Source organism: Dermochelys coriacea, chromosome 26 (genome assembly GCF_009764565.3).
Source record: "Dermochelys coriacea isolate rDerCor1 chromosome 26, rDerCor1.pri.v4, whole genome shotgun sequence".
Classification (NCBI taxonomy): Eukaryota; Metazoa; Chordata; order Testudines; family Dermochelyidae; genus Dermochelys; species Dermochelys coriacea.
In genome coordinates, this window is record NC_050093.1 from 24,552 (window position 1) to 34,414 (window position 9,863).

General features: G+C 46.8%; 1 long non-coding RNA gene across 1 annotated transcript; it reads left to right on the plus strand.

The window, feature by feature from the left end:
* The first annotated feature begins 61 nt into the window (after positions 1–61).
* On the plus strand, positions 62–7,130 carry LOC122457550. The gene is made up of 3 exons (XR_006277123.1): positions 62–132; positions 360–473; positions 7,064–7,130. It is a non-coding gene; the product is annotated as an uncharacterized LOC122457550 (long non-coding RNA).
* The last annotated feature ends 2,733 nt before the right edge of the window (positions 7,131–9,863 follow it).

Consider the following 9,863-nt stretch of genomic DNA (forward strand, 5'->3'; position numbering starts at 1 on the left):
GAGCAACGGTGACACCAGGTGGGCAATCCAGGTATTCCACGTATCATTTCCCTACTGGAGTAACAGTGACACTCGGTGGCCACTCAGGGTAGTGCACAACCAATTTCCCTCATGGAGCAACGGTGACACTGGGTGGCCACTCAGAGTAATGCACCAACAATTTCCCACACGGATCAAGAGTGACACAGGGTGGCCACTCAGGTACTGTACATTCAATTTCCCTCACGGAGCAACAGTGACACCGGGTGGCCACTCAGTGTAATGCTCAAAGCATTTCCCCCACGGAGCAACAGTGACACTGGGTGGACAATTCAGGTAGTGCACAAATCGTTTCCCTCATGGACCAACAGTGACACTAGGTGGCCACTCAGGGTAATGCAGAAAGCATTCCCCTTATGGAGCAACAGTGACACTCCGTGGCCATTCAGGGTAATGCACCAACCATTTCCCTCATGGAGCAACAGTGACACTGGGTGGCTAATCCAAGTATTGCACAAACCATATCCCACATGGAGGTACAGTGATACTCGGTGGCCACTCATGTCGTGTTCTGTGTGTGAGACGTGTTGTGTGTCATCTTTGTGTGTGTTGAGCGTTGTGTTGAGTGTGTCTGTGTCGGTGTCATGTGTTGTGTGTTTGTCATGTTCTGTGTGTGTTGTGTTTTGTGTCATGTTGTGTGTCGTATTCTGGGTGTGTGTGTGTGTGTGATGTTATGTGTGTTGTGTTGTGTGTGCTGTTTTGTGTGTCGTATTCTGGGTGTGTGTGATGTTTTGTGTGTCGTGTTGTGCGTGTGCTGTGTTTTGTGCCGTTTTGAGTGTTGTATTCTGGATGTATGTGTGATGTTTTGTGAGTTGTTTTGTGTGTTTTGTGCCTTTTTGTGTGTCATATTCTGTGTGCCTGTGTGTGTGTCGATGTCATGTGTGGTCCACTCAGGGTAATGCATCAACAATTTCCCTTACGGAGCAACAGTGACACTGTTTGACCGGGTGTTTGTTTGTGCCATGTTGTGCGTGTGTCATCTTGTAAATTGTTTGTGTATGTTTAACGGGTTCTGTCTGTGCTTGTGTTTGTCATGTTGTGCGTGTGTGTCATGTTGTGTCTGTGAGATGAGTTTGTGTGTGTCATTCGGTGGACACTCAGGGTAATGCACAAATAATTTACCTCCTGGAGCAACGGTGACACTGGGTGGCCACGCAGGGTAATCCGTGAGGTGTCGTGTGTGTGTGTGTTCCGGTCGGTGTCATATCTTGTGTATGACGTTTTGTGTCTGTTGTGTGTCGTGCTGTGTGCGTGATGTGTCGTGTTTCGTGTTGTGTGCGTGTGACGTGTTGTGTGTTTGTATGAGATATGTTTTTGTATGTGTGAGGTTTTGTGTGTCGCGTTCTGTGTGTGTGAGATGTGTTGTGTGTCGCTTTGTGTGTGTGTTGTGTGTTGTCTTGAGTTTTGTGGTCAGTGTATGTGTACAGGTGTCGTGTGTTGTGTGTGCGTGATGTTTTGTGTGTCGGTGTCATGTGTCGTGTATTATTTTGTGTGTCGTGTGCCATTGTGTGTCTTATTCTGGGTGTGTATGTGTCAGTGTCGCATGTGATTTTTTGTGTCAAGTGTGCCATTGCGTGTCGGTTATGTGTGTGTGTGTGTGTGTTGAGGTCATGTGTCTTGTGTGACACGTGTTCTGTGTGTGTGTGTGTGTGTGTGGGTGTTAAGGTCGTGTGTCTTGTGTGAGACGTGTTCTGTGCGTGTGTGTGTGGGTGTTGAGGTCGTGTGTCTTGTGAGACGTGTTCTGTGCGTGTGTGTGTGTGTGTTGAGGTCGTGTGTCTTGTGTGAGACGTGTTCTGTGGTGTGTGTGTGGGTGTTGAGGTCGTGTGTCTTGTGTGAGACATGTTCTGTGTGTGTGTGTGTGTGTGTGTTGAGTCGTGTGTCTTGTGTGAGACGTGTTCTGTGTGTGTGTGTTGAGGTCGTGTGTCTTGTGTGAGACGTGTTCTGTGTGTGTGTGTGTGTGTGTGTTGAGGTCGTGTCTCTTGTGTGAGATGTGTTCTGTGTGTGTGTGTCAGTGTCATGTGTGAGATGTGTTCTGTGTGTGTGTGTCAGTGTCATGTGTCGTGTGTCAGACATGTTCTGTCTATGTGTGTTGGTGTTGTGTCATCTGTGAGACGTGTTCTGTGTGTGTGTGTGTGTGAGATGTGTTTCTGTGTGTTACATGTTCGGTGTGTGTATCGTCTGGTGTGTGTGAGACGTGTTTGTGCATGTATTATAGGTTCTGTGTGTTTGTGTGTGCCATGTTGTGCGTGTGTCGTCTTGTAAATTTGAGACGTGTTTGTGTATGTTTAACGGGTTCTGTCTGTGCTTGTGTTTGTCATGTTGTGTGTGTGTGTCATGTTGTGTCTGTGAGATGAGTTTCTGTGTGTCACGTGTTGTGTGTGAGACACGTTTGTGTGTGTGTCACGTGTTCTGCATGTGTGTCGTGTGTGTTGGTGTCATGTGTTGTGTATGACGTTTTGTGACTGTTGTGTGTCATGTTGTGTGCATGTGATGTGTCGTGTGCGTTTGACTCCTCGTACGTTTTGTGTATGTATGAGAAGTGTTTTTGTATGTGTGACGTTTTGTGTTTCATGTTCTGTGTGTGAGACGTTTTGTGTGTGTGTGTGTGTTGTCTTGAGTGTTGTGTTGAGTGTGTTTGTATAAGTGTCGTGTGTTGTGTGCGCGTGATGTTTTGTGTGTCGGTGTCATGTGTCGTGTATGATTTTGTGTGTCGTGTGCTGTTGTGTGTCTTATTCTGTGTGTGTGTGTGTCGGTGTCGTATGTGATTTTGTGTGTCGTGTGCCATTGCGTGTCGTATTCTGGGTGTATGTGTGTGTTGGTGTCCTGTGTTGTGTGCAATTTTGTGTGAGACATGTTTGTGTATGTGTTACGAGTTCTGTGTGTGTGTGTTTGTGAGTGTGTCGGTGTCGTGCATGAGACATGTTCTCTGTGTGTGTGTATCATGTGTCGTGTATGAGACGTGTTCGGTGTGTGTGTGTTGGTGTTGTCTGTCGTCTGTGAGACATGTTCTGTGTATGGGTGTGTGTGTCGTGTTGTGTGTGTCACATTTGTGTGTGTGGTGTTCTGTGTGTGTGATGTGTTTGTGTGTGTCACGTGTTCTGTGTGTGTGTCAGTGTTGTGGGTGTGAGACATGCTTTTGTGTGTCAGGAATTCTGTGTGTGTGTGTTGGTGTCATGGTTGTGAGACGTGTTTGTGTGTGTCATGTGTTCTCTGTGTATGAGACGTGTTTGTGTGTGTTGGTGTCGTGGGTGTTAGACGTGTTTGTGTGTCAGGTGTTCTTCATGTGTGATGATGTGTGTGTGAGTGTCACGTATTCTGTGTGTCTGTGTCATTTTGTGAGTGTGAGAGACATGTTTGTGTGTGTTACGTGTTCTGCGTGTCGTTTTGTGTGTGAGACGCGTTTGTGTATGTGTTACATGTTCTGTGTGTGTCATTTTGTGTGTGTGAGGTGCTTTTGTGTATATGTGACGTGTTCCGTGTGTGTGTGTCGTGCTGTGTGTGTAAGACATGTTTGAGTATGTGTGATGTGTTCTGTGTTGTGTGTGTGAGACGTGTTACGTGTTCTGTGTGTGGGTGTGTTTGTGTGTGGGTGCCGTGTTATCTTGTGTGTGTGAGACGTGTTTGTGTACCGTTACCTGTTCTGTTGTGTGTTTGTGTTCTGTTGTGTTGGTGTCCTGTGTCGTCTTGGATGGCCACATAGGATAATGCACAAAGCATTTCCCTCATGGACCAACAGTGACACTGGGTGGCCGCTCAGGGTAATGCATCAACCATTTCCCTTACGGAGCAACAGTGACACTGGGTGGCTAATCCAAGTATTGCACAAAGCATATCCCACATGGTGGTACAGTGACACTCGGTGGACACGCAGGGTAATGCACAAACAATTTCGCTCACGGAGCTACAGTGACACTGGACGGCCACTCAGGGTAATGCAGAAAAAATGCCCCTCATGGATTAAGAGTGACACTCGGTGGTCACTCAGGGTAATGCGTGAGGTGTCGTGTGTGTGTGTGTGTGTGTTGTGTGTCAGTGTCATGTCTTGTGTATGATGTTTTGTGTCTCTTGTGTGTCGTGTTCTGTGCGTGTGACCCGTCGTATGTTGTGTGTGTGTGTGTATGAGAAGTGTTTTTGTATGTGTGACATTTTGTGTGTCGTGTTCTGTGTGTGTGAAACGTGTTGTGTGTAGTTTTGTGTGTGTATTGTGTGTTGTCTTGAGTGTTGTGATGATGTGTGTGTATAGGTGTCGTGTGTTGGGTGTGCGTGATGTTTTGTGTGTCGTGTCATGTGTCGTGTATGATTTTGTGTGTCGTGTGCCGTTGCCTGTCGTATTCTGGGTGTGTGTGTTGGTGTTCTCTGTGTGTGTGGGTGTGTCGGTTATCTGTTTGATTTTGTGTGAGACATGTCTCTGTGTGTGTGGGTGTGTCGGTTATGTGTGTGATTTTGTGTGAGACATGTCTGTGTGTGTGTGATGAGGTCGTACCTCTTGTGTGACATGTGTTCTCTGTGTGTGTGTGTATGTTGAGGTCGTATGTCTTGTTTGAGACGCGTTCTGTGTGTGTGTGTGTGTATATGTGTGTGTGTTTTGAGGTCTTCTGTCGTGTGAGATATGTTCTCTGTGTTTCTGTGTGTCAGTATCGTGTGTCGTGTGTGAGACACATTCTCTGCGTGCGTGCGTCAGTGTTGTATGTCATGTGTGCGATGTGTTCTGTGTGTGTGTCGGTGTCGTGTGTCAGACGTGTTCTGTGTGCGTGTGTTGGTGTCGTGTGTCATCTGTGAGATGTGTTCTGTGTGTGTATCGTCTTATGTGTGTGAGACTTGTTTGCATATGTATTCTGGGTTTTGTGTGTTTGTGTGTGCCGTGTTGTGCGTGTGTCATCTTGTGCATTTGAGATGTGTTTGTGTATGTGTAACAGGTTCTGTGTGTGCTTGTGGGTGTCATGTTGTGCGTGTGTGTCGTGTTGTGTGTGTGAGATGTCTTTGTGTGTGTCATGCGTTGTGTGCGTTAGACATGTTTGTCTGAGTCAGGTGTTCTGCCTGTGTGTGTCATGTTATGTGAGACGCATGTGCCTGTGTGTGTGTGTCACGTGTTCTGCGTGTGTCATCTTCTATGTGAGAGACGCGTTTTTGTGTGTTATGTGTTCTGCGTGTCGTTTTGTGTGTGTGAGACGTGTTTGTGTGTGTTATGTGTTCTGCTTGTGTCATTTTGTGTATGTGAGATGCGTTAGTGTATGTGTTACATGTTCTGTCTGTGTGTCATTTAGTGTGTGTGAGGCACGTTTGTGTATATGTGATGTGTTCTGTGTGTGTGTGTGTGTGTTGTGTTGTGTGTGTGAGACGTGTTATGTGTTCTCTGTGTGTGGGGGAGTCGTGTCATCTTGTTTGTGTGAGACGTGTATGTGTCGTGTTACGAGTTCTGTTGTGAGTGTGTGTTGGTGTCGTATGTCGTGGTGTGTCTGTGTGAGTGTGTGCGTCTGTGTCTTGTCTTGGATGGCCACACAGGTTAATGCACAAAGCACAAAGCATTTCCCTCATGGAGAAATAGAGACACTAGGTGGCCACGCAGGGTAATGCACCAACAATATCCCTCACGGAGCAACAGTGACACCAGGTGGCCCCTCAGGGTAACGCACCAACAATTTCCGTCACGGACCAACCGTGACACCAAGTGGCCAGTCCCGGTAATACACAAATCATTTCCCTCATGGACCAACAGTGACACTGGGTAGCCGCTCAGGGTAATGCGTGAGGTGTCATCTATGAGTGTGTGTGGTGTGTGTCGGTGTCATGTGTTGTGCATGATGTTTTGTGTCTGTTGTGTGTTGCGTTGTGTGCGTGTGACATCTCATGTGTCATGTTGTGTGCGTGTGACTCGTCATGTGTTGTGTGTGTATGAGATGTGTTTTTGTATGTGTGACGTCTTGTGTGTCATTTTGTGTGCGTGAGACGTGTTGTGTGTCATTTTGTGTGTGTGTAGTGTGTTCTCTTGAGTGTTGTGTTGGGTTGGGTGTTTGTGTATAGGTGTCATGTGTTGCGTGTGCATGATGTTTTGTGTGTCGGTGTCATGTGTCATGTATGATTTTGTGTGTCGTGTGCTGTTGTGTGTCTAATTCTGTGTGTGTATGTCGGTGTCGTCTGTGATTTTGTGTATCATGTGTGCCGTTGCATGTCGTATTCTGTTTGTGTGTGTGTCGCTGTCCTGTGTTGTGTGCAATATTGTGTGAGTATGTGTTACGTGTTCTGTGTAGGTGGGTGGGTGGGTGTCATGTGTGAGACGTGTTCTGTGTGTGTGTGTGGGTATCGTGTGTCATGTGGGAGATGTGTTCTCTGTGTGTGGGTATCATGTGTCATGTGTGAGATGTGTTCTGTGTGTCTGTCAGTGTGATGTGTTGTGTGTGAGCGTTGGTGTCGTGTGTCGTCTGTGAGATGTGTTCTGTGTATGGGTGTGTGTGTCGGTGTTGTGGGTGTGAGACATCTTTTTGTGTGTCAGGAATTCTGTGTGTGTGTGTGTGTGTGGGTGTCATCCGATGAAGTGAGCTGTAGCTCACGAAAGCTTATGCTCTAATAAATTTGTTAGTCTCTAAGGTGCCACAAGTACTCCTTTTCTTTTTGGTGTCATGGGTGTTAGACGTGTTTGTGTGTGTCAGGTGTTCTGTGTGTGTGATGTTGTGTGTGTGAGATGCATTTGTGTGTGTGTCACGTGTTCCGTGTGTCTGTGTTGTTGTGAGTGTGAGAAACATGTTTGTGTGTGTTACGTGTTCTGCATGTGTCGTTTTGTGTGTGTGAGGTGCTTTTGTGTATATGTGACATTTTCTGTGTGTGTATGTCGTGTTGTGTGTGTGAGACGTGTTAGGACTTCTGTGTCTGTGTGTTTCTGTGTGGGTGTGGTGTGTATTCTTGTGTGTGTGAGACGTGTTTGTGTAGTGTTACCTGTTCTGTTGTGTGTTGGTGTGGTGTGTCGTCTTGGATGGCCACTCAGTGTAATGCATAAACAATTTCCCTCATGGAGAAATAGAGACACTAGGTGGCCACGCAGGGTAATGCACCAACAATTTCCCTCACAGAGCAACAGTGACACCAGCTGGCCAATCCAGGTAATACGTAAACCATTTTCCTCATGGACCAACAGTGACACTCGGTGGCCCCTCTGGTTAATACATCAACAATTTCCCTTGCTGAGAAACAGTGACACCGGGTGGCTAATCCGGGTATTGCACAAAGCATTTCCCTCCTGGAGCAACGGTGACACTCGGTGGCCACTCAGGGTAATGCACCAACAATTCCTCCAATGGAGCAACAGTGACACTGGGTGGCTAATCCAGGTATTGCACAAACAATTTCCCTCATGGACCAACAGTGACACCGGGTGGCTAATCCGGGTATTGCACAAAGCATTTCCCTCCTGGAGCAACGGTGACACTCGGTGGCCACTCAGGGTAATGCACCAACAATTCCTCTCATGGAGCAACAGTGACACTGGGTGGTTAATCCAGGTATTGCACAAAGCATTCCCCTCACGGAGCAACAGTGAGACTTGGTGGTCACTCAGGGTAATGCAGAAAAAATTCCCCTCATGGAGTAAGAGTGACACTCCGTGTAATGTGTGAGGTGTCGTGTGTGTGTGTGTGTGTTGTGTGTCAGTGTCATGTGTTGTGTATGATGTTTTCTGTCTGTTGTGTGTCGTGTTGTGTGTGTGCGACGTGTCGTGTGTCGTGTTGTGTGCGTGTGACTCGTCGTATGTTGAGTGTGTGTGTATGAGATGTGTTTTGGTATGTGTGACGTTCTGTGTGTCGTGTTGTGTGTGTGTGAGATGTGTTGTGTGTTGTTTTGTGTGTGTGTTGTGTGTGGTCTTGAGTGTTGTGATGATGTGTGTCTATAGGTGTCGTGTGTTGGGTGTGCGTGATGTTTTGTGTGTCGTGTCATGTGTCGTGTATGATTTTGTGTGTCGTGTGCTGTTGTGTGTCTTATTCTGTGTCTGTGTGTGTCGCTGTCGTATGTGATTTTGTGTGTCAAGAGTGCCGTTGCCTGTCGTATTCTCTGTGAGTGTGTCAGTGTTCTGTGTATGTGTGTTGGTTATGTGTGTGTGGTTTTGTATGAGACATGTTTGTGCATGTGTTACGTGTTCTCTTTCTGTGTGTGTGTGTGTTGAGGTCGTGTGTCATGTGCAAGACGCATTCTCTGCATGCGTGCATCAGTGTCGTATGTCATGTGTGCGATGTGTTCTGTGTGTGTGTCAGTGTCGTGTGTAAGACGTATTGTGTGTGTGTGTCAGTGTGATGTGTCGTGTGTCAAACATGTTCTGTGTGCGTATGTTGGTGTCGTGTGTCATCTGTGAGACGTGTTCTGTGTGTATCGTCTTATGTGTGTGAGACTTGTTTGCATATGTATTCTGGGTTTTGTGTGTTTGTGTGTGCCGTGTTGTGTGTGTGTCATCTTGTGCATTTGAGATGTGTTTGTGTATGTGTAACAGGTTCTGTGTGTGCTTGTGGGTGTCATGTTGTGCGTGTGTGTCATGTTATGTGTGTGAGATGTCTTTGTGTGTGTCATGTGTTGTGCGTTAGACATGTTTGTGAGTCACGTGTTCTGTGTGTCACGTGTTCTGAGTGTGTGTTGTCTTCTATGTGAGAGACGCGTTTTTGTGTGTTATGTGTTCTGCGTGTCGTTTTGTGTGTGTGAGACGTGTTTGTGTGTGTTATGCGTTCTGCTTGTGTCATTTTGTGTATGTGAGCTGCGATAGTGTATGTGTTACATGTTCTGTCTGTGTGTCATTTAGTGTGTGTGAGGCACGTTTGTGTATATGTGACGTGTTCTCTGTGTGTGTGTGTGTTGTGAGTGTGAGACTTGTTACGTGTTCTCTGTGGGGGGGGTCGTGTGTCGTCTTGTTTGTGTGAGACATGTATGTGTCGTGTTACGAGTTCTGTTGTGAGTGTGTGTTGGTGTCGTCTGTCGTGGTGTGTGTGTGTGTCTTGTCTTGGATGGCCACACAGGTTAATGCACAAAGCATTTCCCTCATGGAGAAATAGAGACACTAGGTGGCGACGCAGGGTAATGCACCAACAATTTCCCTCATGGACCAACAGTGACACTTGGTGGCCACTCAGGGTAATGCACCAACAATTTCGCTCACGGAGCAAGAGTGCGACTCCGTGGCCACTCAGGGTAATGCAGAAAAAATGCCCCTCATGGAGTAAGAGTGACACTCGGTGGCCACTCAGGGTAATGCGTGAGGTGTCGTCTGTGTGTGTGTGTGTGTGTGTGTCGGTGTCATGTGTTGTGTATGATGTTTTGTGTCTGTTATGTATTGTCTTGTGTGCGTGACTCATCGTGAGTTGTGTGTGTGTATGAGAAGTGTGTGTCGTATTCTTGTGTGAGACGTGTGTGGGTAGGGTGGTGTGTTTGTTTGTTGGTTTTTGTTTTGTGTCGTTTTGTATGTGTTGTGTGTGGTCTTGTGTGTTTTGTTGAGTGGTGTATAGATGTGTGTTGTGTGCGTGATGTTTTGTGTGTCAGTGTCATGTGTGCGATGTATGTTTTGTGTGTCGTGTGCTGTTTTGTGTATAATTCTGTTGTGTATGTTGGTGCGGTCTGTTTTGTGTATCATGTGTGCCGTTGCATGTCGATTCGTTTGTGTTGTGTCGGTGTCCTGTGTTGTGTGCAATTTTGTGTGAGACGTGTTTGTGTATGTGTTAGTGTGTGTGTGTCGACGTCGTGTGTGAGACGTTTCTCTCCTTGTGTGTGTGCATCAGTGTCGTGTGTCACGTGTGAGACATGTTCTCTGTGTGTGTTTGTGTGTTGGTATCGTCTGTCGTGTGTGAGACATGTTCTGT